General features: G+C 38.1%; 1 protein-coding gene across 3 annotated transcripts in view; it reads right to left on the bottom strand.

Annotated features, from left to right (window-relative positions):
• The window catches only part of LOC126184280 (protein UBASH3A homolog), a 256,403-nt gene that overhangs the window by 175,677 nt on the left and 62,642 nt on the right, over window positions 1-18,084 (bottom strand). The gene's annotated exons all lie outside the window — the stretch shown is intronic.

Raw genomic sequence — 18,084 nt, 5'->3', positions numbered from 1 at the left:
GCTACAACTGTGTCTCACTCCCTTCTCAATCACTGCTTTCCTTTCATGCCCCTTGACTCTTGTAACTGCAATCTGGTTTCTTCACAAATTGCAAATAGCCTTTTGCTCCATGTATTTTATCCTTAATATCTTCAGAATTTTAAAGAAATCATTCCAGTCAACATTATCAAAAGCTTTCTCTAAGTCTACAAATACTACAAATGTAGGTTTGCCTTTCCTTAACCTATCTTCTAAGAGAAGTTGTGGGGTCAGTATTGCCTCACATGTTCTACATTTCTCTGGAGCCCAAACTGATCTTCCCCGAAGTTGGCTTCTACCAGTTTCTCCATTCTTCTGTAAAGAGTTTGTGTTATTATTTGCAACCGTGACTTATTAAGCTAATAGTTCAGTAATTTTCAAAACTATCAGCACCAGATTTCTTTGAAAATGGAATGATTATATTCTTTTTGAAGTCTGATGGAATGTCACCTACTTCGAGGGCCTTGGTTCAACTAACGTCTTTCAGTGTGCTCTGTCAAATACTTCTCACAATATCATCTCTCCCATCTCATGTTCATCTACGTCCTCTCCCCTTTCTATAATATTCCTTTAAAGTTAGTGTCCTTTGATTGGACCCTCTATACACTCTTCCAAACTTTCAGGTTTCTCTTCTTTGCTTAGGACTGGGATTTTCATCTGAGCTCTTGCTATTTAAGCAGCTGCTTCTCTTTTCTCATAGACGTTTGTATTCACTTTCACCTGCTTCATTTACCACATTTTTATATTTACTGCTTTCATCAATTAAATTCATTATCTCCTGTGATATCCAAGGATTTCCAGTAGGCCTTGGCTTTTTACCTTATTGATCCTCTGCTGCCTAACTCTTTCATCTATTGCATTTCTTTCCCCTGTTCTAGTCAATCATTGCCTAATGCTCCCTCTGAAAAACTCTACAACCTCTGGTTATTTCAGTTTGTCCAGGTCCTATCTCCTTAAATTCCTACCTTTCTGTAGTTTCTTCATTTTTAATCTGCAGTTCATAATCAATAAATTGTGGCCCAAGACCACATCTGCCCTAGAAATGTCTTACAGTTTAAAATCTGATTCCTAAGTCTCTGTCTTACCACCATATAAATCAATCTCAAACCTCATGGTATCTTCAGGTCTCTTTCACATATACACCCTTCTTAAACCAAGTGTTAGCTATGATTAAATTATGCCCTGTGCAAAATTCTACCAGACGGCTTCCTCTTCCATTCCTTCCCCCTCCCCCCATCAATATTTACTTACTACTTTTCCTTCTCTACCTTTTCCTATTATCGAATTCCAGTCACTCATGACTATTAAATTTTTGTCTCCCTTAACTATCTGAATAATTTATTTTATCTCATTATACATTTCCTCAATCTCCTCCTCATCTGCTGAGCTAGTTTGCATATAAACTTGTACTACAGTAGTGGGTGTGGGCTTCTTGTCTATCTTGGCTACAATAATGTGTCCAGTATGCTGTTTGTAGTAGGTTATCCATGCTCCTTTTTTTTTTTTTTTTTTTTTTTATTCATTATTAAATGTACTCCTACATTACCCCTATTCGATTTTGTATGTATAAACCTCTATCCATCTGACCAGAAGTTCTCTTCCTCCTGCCACCAAACTTCACTAACTCCCACTATATCTCACTTTAATCTATCCATTTCTCTTTTTAAAGTAACCTCCCTGTCCAATAAAGGGATCTGTCATTCCACACTCCAATCTGTAGGACATCAGTTTTGTTTCTCCTGATAACGACATCCTCCTGAGTAGTCCCCACCCACAGATCCAAATAGAGTAGTATTTTAGCTCCAGAATATTTTACACAAGAGGATTTCATCAACATTTAACCATACAATAGAGTTGCATGCCTTCGGGAAAAATTACAACTGTAGTTTCCTAATGCTTTCAGCCATTCGCATCATTGGCACAGCATGGCTGTTTTGGTTGATAACATAAGGCCAGATCAGTCAACCATAAAGACTGTTTTGCCCCTGCAACTACTGAGAAGGGTGCTGCCCCTCTTCAGGAACCACACATTTGTCTGGCCTCTCAACAGATATCCCTCAATTGTGGTTGCACCTATGGTACAGCTATCTGTATCACTGAGGCATGAAGGCCTTCCTACCAGCGGCAAGATCCATGGTTCACTGGGGGAGGGGGGGTGACAGGAGGGGACGCGGCCCTTGACACCTATACAAAAACAGATATATTAACTTGCAGTAAATTCCAAGGTGATATATATTCCCAAAAAGAAGAGGGTAAGTAGGTTTTTGTTTTTCTAATTGTGTACATGTCGAAAAAACAAAATAATGTGCACATATATTACCACACCTACAGAAATTTTGGTTGCAGCTACAATAACGTTTTTCTGTGAAACACTTACAGACTTTGAAAACTAAAACTGCCATCTGCATAGTACAGTAGGCACAGTGTACCAGCTGAACAATCTGGACTGGGATTATCCTTAGACTTGACTAAAAAGAGAAACTGTTGCAATATAGAAGAATGTGGTATGACAACCATTCAATCAATATGATGATGTGCTACTCAAATGGTAGTAATTAGTTACACACTTAATGCATCACTTTAACAATGTACTTTTTAAGACAAAAGTATGTTAATTTTGGACCCTTACATTATAAATTACAAATCCGTCTGTTAGTAAGTTTCACACTGATAATATTCTGTAAAGTTGGGGAGCATAATAGACTGTACTAAAGTTGTGCATCTCTGGAAAAGTAAAATTTTAAGTTAGTCACACCTGTGATTCTAGGAAGGCATACACATTCCAAATTCCATCTATCAGTTGACCATTTGATTATGGAAACCACAACATTCTTTGCACATGAAAATCATTTTCCTGGGCCAAAATACTAGCAGCAAGCAATATGTTACAATATTTGTATATTTCTGTTGTTGTTGTATATAAGCAATGATACAATGGTAAAAGTTATTCTTTTTGATGAAGGGAGCATCACAATCTAATTTACAACTTACAAACCTATAGAAAGATTTATAAGTGAAAATTTTGTTACAATTATTGATGCCCTGTTTTCTTTTTATCATCATTGTACTTAGAAGTAACATGCTGCATACAGCTCTTTATGAACCAGGATAACTGCGACTCAAAAAAACTAAGTATTGATAACAACTGAATTAGAAACTGTATGTTACAGGCAGTCTTAAACAATTTTGGGTCTGCAGTTTTTTATAGATTTTCATAATGAAATTTCAAAGGTAGATCATTGTGCATATTTGACATGTTCTACATTAGAGGGGTATTAAGAGAGCATCATTCTAGACTATGCAAATAACAAGCTAACAAACTGCCATTAAGCTGCCACCATTCAATCAACTGCTACAATTTATGGAAATTTCATGTATCTCAAGTAGGTTAGTAACAGACTACTGAAAAGTCTTGGCTGTTATACAACTGACTGAATGATGAGATTGTACAGCTGAGTCACTGAGCAGTTGACTGTCACATAAACAAGACTGAAAACATTGCTGAACTTTTGATAATGTTCTTCTTCAGAGGTAAAAATACGAAACGCAAATACGTACATACATGCACATCACCTCCATGTGGTAGAGAAGGGGCAAAGTTTGTCTCACAAGCAATTAATGAAGCAGGGACCGAATGTCTCTTTAGATAAGGAGATCCCTTTTGCCAAGTGCCAACAGCCTCCTTCGATGCGTGAGTGGGGCACTCTCTTTATCTTGGAGTGGGAAATCACTTGTAAAGGTGGATAAGCCTGGCAAGGATATTGGCATAGCATAAAGAATGCAAGGGGAAATGACTGCACTAAAAACCCATATGGTATCCTGGTCCCATTGAACTGTGCTCTCAACTACGGTTGTTCCTGACAAGAAATATGCTGGCATAGGCCCACACAACTGGATATCTGGGTGGGCACGTAACTGGAATAACTGTGCACTGAATTAAATCAAGATAAAAAGTGGAAATGGAGAAACATCTCTATTGAGGACTGCTGCAGGGAATGTGGAAACAAAGAATAAGGAAGCAAAATTAGAAAACATGAAGAAAGAAATGGAGGGATGTAATATCATTCTTTTAGGGTTAAGCAAGGGGCAGTTGGAAGGAGGAGGAGAATTTATGTTCGGAGAGTAAGAGGAGGAGGAGGAGGAGGAGGAGGAGGAGGAGGAGGAGGTGGTGGTGGTGGTGGTGGTGGTGGTGGTGGTTTATTTGTCCAGAGACAATGTACGCTGTAAGGATTTTGTCAGAAAATACATAGCATAATAAATAAACAAACAAACACACACACACACACACACACACACACACACACAGCAAGTACAGTATCTCATGCAATACAATGGTGCATAGTACAATACACAATATTACATCCAAAACTAGACACACATCTTTGATTAATTATGCAAATGAATGAAAAAGATATTTTATATGCAATACTTAGTAGAATTTATATATGCAATACTTAGTTGAATTTATATACAAATACATAATAGTCATAACGCATTTGTTCAAAATATTCATTCGGATCATAGTAAACACTCGACTGAAGACATTATTGACACTGACTGCAGCATATAATGTACGAATATAGTTACTTGCTACTAGGTTATTGCAGGTATTCATTTACACTGTAATAGCAGCTGGTCATTAAAAATTTGAATATTGCTTCCTTAAATGAAAACAATTTTTTAAAATTTCTTTTATCTGTATCGGAAGTTTGTTATACAACTGAATACCTTGAATGTTTGTTTGTTTTTGTGCTAAAGCCTTGTTTACTAATTTTATATGAATACATTCCTGTATTGTATGAAGGCATATCTCAGCCAGTTTTGAAACTGTCAGTGTACCTTTTTTATTAATTACATTGTTCGTATATAAAGGCATGGTAAGGGTAGAATATTTAGTTGTTGAAATAAGTGCTTGGATTGTGTTAGCCTTGACCTGTTGGTTATTAGTCTTAACAGCTTGTTTTTGTAATGTGAAGATGGTTTCTATACTTGTCTTGTTATGGCCCAAGGAAGTGAGGCCATAGATAATAACAGAATGAATATAAGAAAAGCAGACAATTCTGCTACACTGTCTTACACACAATACTAATTACACTTAATGTACGGCAGGCAGAACTTAACTTGTTAGTGATGCAATGGAAGGGGGCTTTCCAGTCTACGGACACCTAAAAATTTGTAACAGCTACCATTTCTTTATTTTGTATTCTATCTGACTTTGTTTTCCTGCAATGCTTATAATTAGTTTCTGAAATATTTATAGTTAACTTGTTCATTTCAAACCAATTATGTAAATATTCCAAAACTCTAGTTGCAGATTTTGCCAATATCTGGTATATATCAGTTAAACAACATTTGTACCACCAGCAAACAGGGTTATGTGAGTATCATTGATTGGAATCTTGATGTCAATTATATAACAAGAAATAAGAGAGGTCTTAGAACACTTCATTGTGGTGCCTCTATTGGTATGGTCTGCAACTCTGATCTATAACCAACACTTTAGTTTTTAATGTTGGCTGAGGTAATTTCTGCTACCTGTCTCCTGTTATGGAGATAAGACTGAAACTATTTTTTTGCACTTCCTTGTGTACCAGGAGCCTCCAATTTGTCTAGCAAGATATCATGTTGGACACTATTCAAAATCCTTTGTTTAGTCCAAGTTTATTCCTATTGTACTGCTGTTTGTCTAATCCCATTCAATATTATCAGTGAACTGATTCTGTACCCAAGTCTTTGTGAAGACCATGTTGGTTTAGACACAAGAGAGAGAATTTTTCAAGGAAATTTGTAATCCTGTGTTTCTTGACTGCCTCTACTACTTTTGAAAATACTGATAACAAAGCTACTGGTCTATAGTCTCCCATTTCACATATACTTCCCTTTTTATACAATCGTTTTATTTTTGAAATTTTTAATCTTTGGGAAAACACTCCTTCTCACACTTTTTATACACTGGTTTTATTTTTGAAAATTTTAAACTATGTGGAAACACTCCTTCTGATAATGATAAAAATACTTCTGATATGGAGAGTGGTTCTGATGTGAAACTGGCACATTTTATTATGACTGAATCAGATACTTCATCAGTCCCTAAAGACATTTTGTTCTTCATCATTTTTATTATTCTTAAACTTCTGAGTTATTTGTAGGTTGTAGCAATACTGAATTATTACAAAGGATCAGAAATGAAGGAAAATGAGGACAAGGTTGTATACAGGAAACATCTGTACAAAAACGTAGTGAGGGTTATTCCAGTGAGTGGCAGAGGGTTAGCAGTGAAACTGAAGAGCAACTCTGTGGCTACATTGATTATTCATGTTTCATGTCAACATCAGATGCAAGAAAAGATGAAGTGGACGAAATGAATGATTTCTATGAATAAAACGGAAAGGACAAGAATGAACTTTAATGATGGGAGACTGGAACAATATAATGGAAAGGGGAAGAAATAACAATGTAGTTGGAGATTACAGACTGGGAATGTCCAATGACAGAGGAGAAAAACTGATAGCCTTCTTGAACAACTTGATCTCTGGATTGGTAATACTTGTCAATATCTACAGCCATTTTTCTCAGTTGATAACTTCAATTATGTTTTATCACATAGATAAGAAAAATTCTATTTTTGCAACTGAATTTATTTGTGTGTACCATACATTTTTCAACTATTCATGCTAGGCACGCACATGCACGCATGTGCGCTCAAACACACACACACACACACACACACACACACACACACACACACAGATGGATTTTTCTTATCTTATCTATATGATAAAAAAAATTGATAATACTTGGTTTAAGCACCATAAGCAGAGACTACACACATGGAAAGCTCTGACTGCGTATAAAACAGGCTCTTTTATAATCAATGAGGGATTCAAAACCAACATTAAGATGGCAAAATCCTTTCCATGTGCAGATGCCAACCAGGATCATAACTGACTCATAGGAGATACTAGGACAAGATTAAAGTTCAGTAAGCAGAGTACAACACATAAGAAAATGGAATGTTGGGGAACTGAAGACTGGGGACTTCAAGAAACAGTACAATCACTACGTAGAAAATAAATTGAAACATGTAAGGAGAAGCACAGAAGTCACTGAAGAGTGGAATACCATTAGAAATGCAATGTTGGAAGCATTAGATACAGAAATTGGAGACATAAAAAGAAAAAGAAATAAGAAAGAGTGGAAAACATGATGTATGTTGGGTAAAATTTATGGATGTAGGAAGTGGAAAAACTAATATTTGGAAGAAAGAAAGAAACTGTACAGAAAACTGAACAATGAACAACAAAGTTAACTGACCAGGCTACAGAAAATTCGGTGAAGAAACAATGCGAGGAAATATAAAGATAAGAAAACAAAGGAAAACAGGGAGAAACGTATAGAACACTGAAATCCTTTACATGAAGAGAAGTAAGGAAAATAAACAAACACGAAATGTTATATGAAACTTGGAAGACGACGGTATGTACAGAAGATGAGAAGAAAATGTGGATGGACTATGTGAAGGAGTTATACAGTGCAGAGTTTGGTGAGATGATGATGTTTGGTTTGTGGGGCGCTCAACAGCGTGGTTATCAGCGCCCGTACAATTACCCACACTTTGCTCAGTCCAATTGCGCCACTTTCCTGGATGATGATGAAATGATGAGGACAACACAAACACCCAGTCATCTCGAGGCAGGTGATAATCCCTGACCCCGCCGGGAATCGAACCTGGGACCCCGTGCTCGGGAAGTGAGAATGCTACCGCGAGACCACGAGCGGCGGACGGAGAGTTGGGTGAGACTGACTGGTTCCGAAGATGAAGGGGAACAAGAATGAACACGACTAATGTCCTCAGATACTGAAAATGGAATTGGAGAAGGGAATTCAAGAGCTCCAGGAAAAGAAATCACTGGGCTATGATAGAATACCATCTGAGGTACTGAAAGTATTAGGTCCAGATTCAACAGCCAGATTGAATGACGTAGTAAACAGAATTTATGACATACGAATTTGGCCTCAAAGGTCTACGCAAGAACATTCGAGTACCTTTACCTGAAAGTACAACTCAAAAGAATGTAAATACTACATGACAATTAGTTTTTCAGTCATGTTACAAAAGCTGTAACAAGATACATACTATGGAGTATTGAAAACAAAACTGAAGAAAATACTGGTGAAGACTAGCTCAGGTTCAGAAACAGTAAAGGAACACGATAATGCTGTAGGTTGTCTGGGGGTGACTGGCTAAAGAATGACAGAAATGAACAAGGTGACGCATATTTGTTTTATCGACTGGGAGAAGGCTTTTGAGAGAGTCAACATGAGTATGTTGCTGAGAACTTTAAAAGTTGTTGATACAGAGTGGAAATATAGAAGATTAATAAAGAAGTACACAAAGCAGAAAGTGACAGAGTGAAGAGATGAGCATTTGATGGGTTGTAGGGCAAGGATACTCAATGTTACCAAAGATGTTATGTGAATGATCAGACTGTTCCAGTGGACTCTGAAGAGGATCTACAGTAAATACTGAAGGGTGTTGCAATAAGGGGCAAGGTGTATGGAATGAAAATTAATATAGTAAAGACAAAGGTGGTAAAATAAGCAAGAAGGGAGCTCCAGTTCTTAGATGGACAAGAGACAGAACAAGTAAAATCCTTTCTGTGTCTGGGAAGTTTAATGATATGGAACACAAGCTTTACAAAAGAAATAAACGAGGGGGGGGGGGGGGAGAAGATTTCTATGGGAAAGAGAACACTTGTGAGGATGAAACAGTAACTAACATATAGAAGAAATGAGATGGAGCTGAGCAAAAGATTTGCTAAATGTTATATCTGGAGTGCAATGTTATACAGCAGTGTTAAGAAGACAGAAAAAATATGTTTACACAACTCTGAAATGTAGCTATGGAGCAGAATGTTTAATGTGAAGTGGACTGACAGGCTCAGAAATGAAGGTGTAACAAAGAAAATAGGGGAAGAAGGAAGATTACTGGAAGTGATGGGAAAGAGGAAACAATCTTGGCTGGGAGATATACAATGCAGGAATTGTCTGCAACAAATAATTATAGAGGAAAAAATGAAAGGATTGGGATAAAAGGGCAAACTTATGTTCTTAATTTGTTTATATGACCCTTGGAGTGTATGATTGCTGCTTGATTACCACACCACACAGGTGTTGATTCTACAATCAGTGCTCTCTGGTTAAGGCTCTTCAGTAATTCTCTCATCCACACCACTGCTCTTGCACAGGCTGCCACTGACACGTATTCTGCTTCCACTGTGTTCAGTGCAACTGCAGTTTGTTTCTTACTATTCCAGTACATCAGAGGTTCTGCCAGTCATATTACATATCCTGTAATACTTTTATGATCATCTGTACCAGTAATCCGCATCAGCAAATGCTTCAAATATTTGACCTGTGGGATGGTACAATATGGGATCAAAAGTATCCAGACATCGCCAAAAACAAATGTTTTTCATATTAGGTGCATTGTGCTGCCACCTACTGCCAGGTACTCCATATCAGCGACCTCAAAAGTCACTGGACATCGGGAGAGAGCAGAATGGGGCACTCCGCAGAACTCATGGACTTTGAATGTGGTCAGGTGATTTGGTGCCACTTGTGTCATACGTCCGTACACGAGATTCCCATGCTCCTAAATATCCCTAGGTCCACTGCTTCCAATGTGATAGTGAAGTGGAAATGTAAAGGGACAGGTACAGCACAAAAGCATTCAGGCTGACCTCGTCTGTTGACTGACAGAGAAAGCTGACAATTGAAGAGGGTTGTAATGTGTAATAGGCAGACATCTATCCAAACCATCACACAGGAATTTCAAACTGCATCAGGATCCACTGCAAGTACAGTACAGTCCCATTAATCCAAACTAATAGGGACCGGACCTTGTTCGGATTACCAATTTGTTTGGATTAGCTGGAATTATTGTGACGAGTTTCTAGAATGAAGTATACCAAGCAGATAAGTAGGCACACCAGGTAACAAATGGAAACAAGTATGGGAACAATGGCTCACTCTCACTCCCTGCCCTTGTTGTGCACTGTTGAGACATTTGTAGTGTCTGAGGTAAGTGCACTGCCAGTTGGCTCGCAAAGTGCTTAGTTATGTTAGTTATCGATCACTGGCACGCGTAACAGTTGTATTGTATTCGTTCAGGTGTAGTAGTGTACATATTTTCACCATGAGCAAACAGAAACATACAACGTTAACTCTCAAAGAAAAACTGAATGCTTTGAAGCAGATAGACAATGGTGAGAATGTATCTGAACTGGCCACGGAACTGGGTGTTGGTAAAACAACCGTTTGTGATTGGAAGAAGAACCAATTGAAGCTTGAACAGTCCTGTGCAATGTCTTTGGGAAAAAACACTCGAAATTCAGCAGACTTTGAAACAGTCCCAGTACGATAAAGTGAATGAAGCTCTTTCCCTTTGGTTTACGCAGGAAAGAGAAAATGGAACTCCACTGAGTGGAGCACTGGTTCAAGAGAAGGCTGTTTACCAGAATAACTTAATGAATGGTGATGAGTCTTTTAGTGTGAGTAATGGTTGGTTGGACAGATTCAAAAAAACGTCAAGGAATCCGACAGCTAACAATTACTGGAGAGAAGCTTTCTTCTGTACGTGATGGAGCGAAGGAATACTTGGGTGAGTTTGGAAAAATGATAAGAGAATATTCTCTCCAACAAATTTATAACGCTGATGAACATGGCCTTAATTTTATGGCATTCCCAACAAAAAGCCTGGCATAAAAAGCAGAAGACCATGTTCCTGGTTTTAAAATGCACAAAGACCATGTGACTTCATTATCGTGCAGCAACACTGGTGGTAATCACAAGCTGCCTTTAATGCTGACCGACAAATCTGCTAGGCCCAGAGCTTTTAAAAACTGCAATGCGAAGTCTCTGCCCGTATATTATTGCAACCAGAGAAAAGCATGGATGGATGGTAAACTGTTCAAAGAATGGTTTCACAGCCAGTCTGTTCCTCTGTTTGATGATTTTATAAGGAAAATCATTTGTCTCCCTGTGCAATCCTTTTGATTGACAACGTGCCATCTCACCCCAGCACTGAGGAATTATGTGATGGAGAAATTGTGGTGAAGTTTTTGCCGCCGAATGTTACACCACTTCCACAGCCGATGGACCAGGGCATACTGCAAACATTACAACTGATTTACAGAAAACAATTTTTAAAAATGCTGATCCAAGACGATAGCATTCCTTTAGTGAACAAAATAAAAAAGACCAAAGTGAAGGATTTTGTTTATTGGGCCACTGAGGCATGGCAGAATATTTCAGAAAATACTCAGAGAAAATTCTGGAAAAAAAACTGTGGACATCTCTTGAATTTTAGGACAACCTAGTTCAAAATGAAGAGGAAAATCTGCTACAAATGATTCAGACAATCCCTGGATGTGAAGAAGCTAGTGAAGGAGACGTAGATGAGTGGATGGGGCATGTGTGGAGAACCTTACTGACTGATTTAGTTGCTGCAGTGGCTCAAGACCAGGAAGAAGTGGACTGCTGTGACAGAAGTGGCAATGAGGCTGAAAGGGACCAAGGAGAACTGGCACCACACAGTGACGCAGCAGAATCCCTTCACCTCACGCTACGTTATTTGGAGCAACAGCCTACTGCTACACCTGCTGATTTGATGTTTATGAGATGATGGCGCAACTATGCGTCATATAACAGACTGTCTTCATTACGCCAAAAAACAATTACTGAGTTTTTGTCACCTAAAAAGTAGGGATAAAATGTCCGCTGTATTTTAGTAAATTTTAAAGCTTTTCTTTCGTTGTTATGCAGTGTTTAAATCTAATGTTTTCTTGCCAATTTTTCCAATTTTTCTAATACGTATTTACTATATCATGTAAATTAAAATAGTGTGTATGTACAGCAGTTTACTACACAATTTTCCATACTTAGACTAAAATTTTTTATGTTCAGACTAACTGAACATTCAGATTACCAGGGTTCGGACTAGCGGGACTCTGCTGTACTATGACAGGTGGGTGGGAGGCGAGAAAACTTGGATTGCATGGTCAAGCGGCTGCTCATAAGCCACACATCTTGCCAGCATGATGTGGGGCTTATGAGCAGGCAACACCTCGCTTTGTGTAAAGAGCGTAAAAGTGTAAACATTGGACGATTGAACAGTGGAAAAACATTGTGTGAAGTGACGAATCATGGTACACAATATGGTGATTCAATGGCAGGGTGTGGGTATGGCGAATGCCTGGCGAATGTCATCTGTAAGTGTGTGTAGTGCCAACAGTAAAATTCGGAGGCAGTAGTGTTATCGTGTGGTCGTGTTTTTCACGGAAGGTGCTTGCAACCCTTGTTGTTTTGCGTAGCACTATCACAGCACAGATCTACATTGATGTTTTAAGCACCTTCTTGCTTCCCACTTTTGAAGAGCAATTCGGGGATGGCAATTGCATGTTTTGACACAACTGAGCACCTGTTCATAATGCATGGCCTGTGGCGGAGTGGTTACAAGACAATAACATCCCTGTAATGGACTGACCTGCACAGGGTCCTGACCTGAATCCTATAGAACACCTTTGGGATGTTTTAGAATGCTGACTTCATGCCGGGCCTCACCAAATGAATCAATAATTCTCCTCAGTGGAGCACTCTGTGAAGAATGAGCTGCCATTCTCCAAGAAACTTTCCAGCACCTGCGAGAGTGGAAGCTCTCATCAAGGCTAAGGGCGGGCCAACACCATATTGAATTCCAGCATTACCGATGGAGGGCACCATGAACTTTTAAGTAATTTTCAGCCAGGTATCCAGATACTTTCGATCAGTGAGTTTTTAATGCACTGTTTCCTTCACAAATCTTAGTACCCTTTTTGCTGCATTCCAATGGTTCATATAAATTTTGAACAATATTGTGGCTACTTTGCTTCTGAAAAAGCTAGGTCTAGCCAAGTCCTCTGTGAAAGGTAAGGAAGGCCACCAATAAGCTCACAATATGGAAAGTTTTTATTTTCCTCATCACACTTATCATCAAGGAAACTCTGTTTCATTTCCTTTGAGGTTTTGGTACACTTAACATTTTGAAGCCCAAATCTATCATGCAGTTGATTAATGTACTTCTTCTGAGAATGACTAATTGTTCCATCTTCACTGTTCTCAAATTTCAGTCTTAAAATGTGGGACACGGTACCCATGTGCTTAATTTAAAAAAACTTTCTGCAAAAGTGTTTACCTTTTGCTTCATCTCTTTATTTTGTGTAAATGTAATCATATCATCCATATATACAGGCAGAACAGCTTTACCTTCCTTTGCACTTAGCTCGTAAAGACATGGATCTATACCATTTCCAATAAATTCCAGTTTTTCTAGTGACTTATTGAAATGATCATCCCAGAATCTGCCAGTTTATTTCAGTCCATATATTGACTTGTTTAACTTGTAAACCAAACTTTCTTGACTCTTCTTGATGAAATCTTTTGGCTGGATCATATATATATTGCACTCTTCACACCATACTGATCAATATGTTTATTTTTCTCAACACTGGCTGATATCAATAGACGAATTGTTTCAAAATTTGAGAATTTCATTATTGTCTAAATCTTCTATTTGACTAAATCCCCTTGCAACTAAATGAGCTTTAAAACGATGTGCTGCTCGCCAAGTGTCTTCTGCCTAAATACCCATCTGTTCTTTACAAGAATTATACAGAATGGTAACTTAATTTCCAAGCATCATGATTTTCAAGGAGTTAATTTATTCATTCATTACAACTACCCATTCCATTAACTGCTTCATGATATGATGATAATTCATCACTATACCTTCCTCATATAATCTTTGTTTATGCTTTTTCAGCAAAAGCCTTCTCTCTGGAATGAAGTGTCAGTTTCCTTAAAACTGTTTTCTCTTCTGTCACATCCTTTCTTAGCCTGCATCTACTCCGTGAAGTTTAAGCATGTTCCACAAGTTCCTGATTACTTTCAGTTTCTTCCAAATATTCCTCTTGAAACGAGAAATCATAAAATTCCTCTTCATTATTAGAATCTCCCATTTACTTCATATTTCATCTTGGAAATGACAATGCTCCATCATTGTACAGTTCAATAGTCTTTCTGTTTCTTATTCTCAGTTGATCATTTGCCATTCAAAAATTCTTTGAATATAAAGTCCCTGGATTCCACAATCTGTTTCGTTTTTGGCATCGAGAACCTGTATCCATGGCCATATAGAGAATATCCTATGAGAATACCTTTTTCTGCCTTTGTGAATAATTTAGAATGACATTTTTGTTTGGGCACGTCAATGACAACTTGGCATCCTATCACACGTAAATGTCTCACACTAGGCTGTCTACCTGTCCACAGTTCATAAGGTATTATTTCATTGTTGTGGCTATTTGTAACATGTATGCTGCAGCATACATCAGCTCAGCCCAAGAACTCTCTGGTAAATTACTTCCTAGCAGCTGTGACCTTACGATATCCATTATCATTCTGTTGAGGCATTCAGCTACACCATTTTGATATGGTTTGTATGTCATTGTTATTTCATGCCAAATTCCTTCAGATTCACAAAACAGCAATCATTTGTGTGAACAGAATTCTGGCCACTGTCCTTGCAAATTCTCTTCAAGTGTTCTAGTTTGTTTTTCCATTTGAATCTTCCATTTCTTGAATTCTTCATCCTTATATTTTTGAGGGACACAGAAATATGTATCTGGTTGTGTCGTCTACAACACACATATATCTATTGCCTACAAAACTGGAACATCAATAGATCCCATGAGATCACTACGAGCAAGTTCAAAAGTGGTTGTTTGTTCCTTCAAATCCTGTGATACAGTTTTCAGAAACAGTCTTTGTGTTGATTTACCACCAAACAGCCTTCACGAGGGTTTATTTCACCTTCTTTTACTGTCTAATTCCAGCACAGCTTCCTTTCTCATCGTGTTGTTTATTATACGCTTACTAACGTGTATCATTTGACAATGCCGTAAGATTTTGTGTTACATTCATTATTTCTCAATATGTTTCTTGATCTGTCAAATGAACAGCATTTCTGCTGAGTTTTAATGAGCAAACTTCCAGATTCACTGTAGATCTTACAACCTTTACTAAAAACAGCCTTTCTATCTTTTTCAGTGAGCTGCTACACAAATAAGATTACATGGTTGATCTCTGGCACAAGTAGTGTATTGTCACCAACAGATTCCTCAGCCAAACCTTTGCTGCTAATTATCTTTGACCTTACTATATCTTTCCCCATGGCTTATGTTTTTCTGCCATCAGCCAACATTATGACCTCAGCTACAATATTTATATCAACAGCTGAAAAATAATTTTCATTTGGAGCCAAGTGATGAGTTACCCCAGAATCCACTATCTAGTTACCATCATTCAATGTTATTGTGCCACAGGTAGCACTCACACTAAAAGCACCTAGTTTCTTTTGTTCCTTTTCAAATTTACCCATTTCTGGACAGTTTCTGGATATGTGATCAATTTTGTGAACATTGTACCAAACAATTTTGTGTTGTTTCTTTCTTTCTTTCTTTCTTTGTTCATGTCCTTTGCAACGTTCCATAACTGGCATTTTTTGGTACTTTTGATTATTAGTAGTAGCTTTCAATGACACTGCAGAATGTTTATTTTCATTATATTCATGACATCTAGAATCTTCAGCAAGCAGACACATTTTAACTGTAGCACACTAACCTCATTAATTGGCAAACTGTACAAAGCTGTAACTACTACATCTCATTCAACTGGAAGCCCACTCAGAATAGTCATTGCTACATCTCCATCTTCAATTTCATAACCAATGTTCATTAGATCTACTATAGCTTTGTTTATAAGTCATACATAATTTTCCATAGATTCACAATTCTTCATTTTTATTGAATATAACTTCCGTCTCAGTGTCACAGTGCAAAATCTGCTATCCTTTGGGGCATATAATTTTTTAAGTGCTTGCTATACTGTTTCTGGATTTCACAAATTTCGTATATGCATTTGCTGCTCGTTGCAAGTAGAAAGTACAACTTTCACTAGTGCCTTACCTCGATGTGTTATATATGCCTTTTTATCAGCAGCTGATGCACCTTCACCAGGTTCCGTCTCACCAGGCTCAATTATAGTCCACACATCAGTGTCTAGTAGAATCATCTTCATCTTATTGACAGGAAGAGTAATAACTCCACTTAGTTTCTCAACAGTGTGTATGTTCTCCATCATCTCTGTTTATTCTACCACTCATTTTACTGTTGTTTTCTTTCCCACGAGGTCACAAACACAGATTAGCGTCAGTTACTGTTTTCCAAATGTTTTGCACAAAAATTAACATCCAGTATTGGTAAATATTTTATCTTCACCACACGGATGAGTTTTAGATCGGCTTATTAACACTAACACAGTTTTCTATATTCATTGGCATGACTGGACTCACAACCATTTTGTAGTGGAATACAACTATCATATTACACACACATTACACACTGAAGAGCCAAAGAAACTGGTACATCTGTCTAATATCATGTATGGCCCCAACGAGCACACGGAAGTGCCGCAACACAACTAAGATCTGAAGTAGTGCTGGAGGGAATTGACACCATGAATCCTACAGGGCTGTCCATAAATCCGTAAGAGTATGAGGGGGTGGAGGTCTCTTCTGAACAGTATGCTTCAAGGCATCCCAGATATGCTCAACAATGTTCATGTCTGGGGAGTTTGCATGCCCCACACCATTACAGAGCCTCCACAATCCTGAATAGTCCCCTGCTGACAAGCAGGGTCCATGGATTCAAGAGGTTGTCTACATACCTGTACACATCTATCTACTGAATACAATTTGAAACGAGACTCGCCCAACCAGGCAATATGTTTCCAGTCATCAGCAGACCAATGTCTGTTGACAGGCCCAGGCAAAGCATAAAGCTTTATGTTGTGCAGTCATCAAGGGTACATGAGTGAGCCTTTGGATCTGAAAGCCCATATCGATGATGTTTCGTTGAATGGTTTACACAGCACTGAAAGCTGCAGCAATTTGTGGAAGGGTTACACTATTGTCATGTTGAACGATTCCCTTCAGTCATCACTGGTCCCATTCTTGCAGGATCTTTTTTCGGCCGCAGCAGTGTCAGAGATTTGAGGTTTTAAAGCATTCCTGGTATTCACGGTACACTCGTGAAATGGCCATATGGGAAAATCTCCACTTCACCACTACCTTAAAGATGTGTCCCATTGCTCATACGCCAACTATAACACCAAGTTCAAACTCACTTAAATCTTGATAACCTGCCGTTGTAGCAGCACTAACCGACCTAACAACTGTGCCAGACACTTGTTGTCTTATATAGGAGTTGCTGACCACAGCCCATATTCTGCCTATTTCCATATCTCTGTATTTGGACATGCATACCTATACCAGTTTCTTTGGTGCTTCAGTGTATTTATTGAGAGAAAAAAAAGCAGTAACAGAGCAACACTGTACCAACATTTTGATTGTCTTTTCAAATGACAACATAGATAATCTAATCATGTCATACAAATGGAATAAATAAAGGGCCTCCTCTCCACCTATTTATCTCTTAACATAAAAATTGATCCTCAATTGGAGCAACTCTCTCTCTTTTTGCATTCTTTTAAGCCTTTCAGTTCTCTTCACTTAATAGTACTGACCTTTTTAAATATAGTTTATTCATAATACAATGAATATAACAGAGGGAAACATTCCACGTGGGAAAAATATATCTAAAAACAAAGATGATGTGACTTACCAAACAAAAGCGCTGGCAGGTCAAAAGACACACAAACAAACACAAACATACACACAAAATTCAAGCTTTCGCAACCAATGGTTGCTTCATCAGGAAAGAGGGAAGGAGAGGGAAAGATGAAAGGATGTGGGTTTTAAGGGAGAGGGTAAGGAGTCATTCCAATCCCGGGAGTGGAAAGACTTACCTTAGGGGGAAAAAAGGAAGAAAAAAGGACAGGTATACACTCGCACACACACACACATATCCATCCGCACATACACAGATACATTCAGACATTTTCAATGTC

Source organism: Schistocerca cancellata, chromosome 1 (genome assembly GCF_023864275.1).
Source record: "Schistocerca cancellata isolate TAMUIC-IGC-003103 chromosome 1, iqSchCanc2.1, whole genome shotgun sequence".
Classification (NCBI taxonomy): Eukaryota; Metazoa; Arthropoda; class Insecta; order Orthoptera; family Acrididae; genus Schistocerca; species Schistocerca cancellata.
This window is presented reverse-complemented; position numbering and strand designations above follow the sequence as displayed.